Genomic DNA, 596 nt, shown 5'->3' with positions numbered 1-596 from the left:
GCAGGGTCTGAGACTCTTTTTCTGTTTATCACCAGCCCTTTCCTCCCACTTCTGTGGGCAGGGCTGAAGGATGACCACTTCTTTTCCTGTCCCTATCCCTAAGAGGATGGAGCGCCTTCTCACTGCAAGGCAGAAACTATAGCAGTTGGGAGCTGAAAACAACCATGAAGAGCAAGGGTAGAGATCAAGGAAATGTTCAATGAAAAAGAGGGCTTGAATCATCACCACTTCTAATGGTCCTGAAGGGAAATGGAGAATGAAAAAGAAAAAAAGGAGACAGAGGACATATGGGTAGTGAGAGAGAGAGAGACAGAGAGAGATAGAGAGAGAGAGTGAGAGACAGAGACAGAGAGACAGAGAGAGACAGAGAGAGAGGAGGGAAAGCAGGTAGAAAGAGAGGGAGATAGACAGGGACAAAGGAAGAAAGAAGAAAGGTGGGGGAATAGAGAGAGATAAAGAGTGACAGAGACAGATGGAGATGGAAAGAAGAGACAGAGAGGGAGAAAAGGAGGAAGAGGAGGAAGAAGAGAAGAAAGACAGAAATTCATGTGTGTGTGTGTGTGTGTGTGTGTGTGTGTGTGTGTGTGTGTGTGTGT

This window comes from Vombatus ursinus, unplaced genomic scaffold, assembly GCF_900497805.2.
Source record: "Vombatus ursinus unplaced genomic scaffold, bare-nosed wombat genome assembly UNPS02001287.1, whole genome shotgun sequence".
NCBI lineage: Eukaryota > Metazoa > Chordata > Mammalia > Diprotodontia > Vombatidae > Vombatus > Vombatus ursinus.
Note: the sequence above shows the minus strand (reverse complement) of the source record.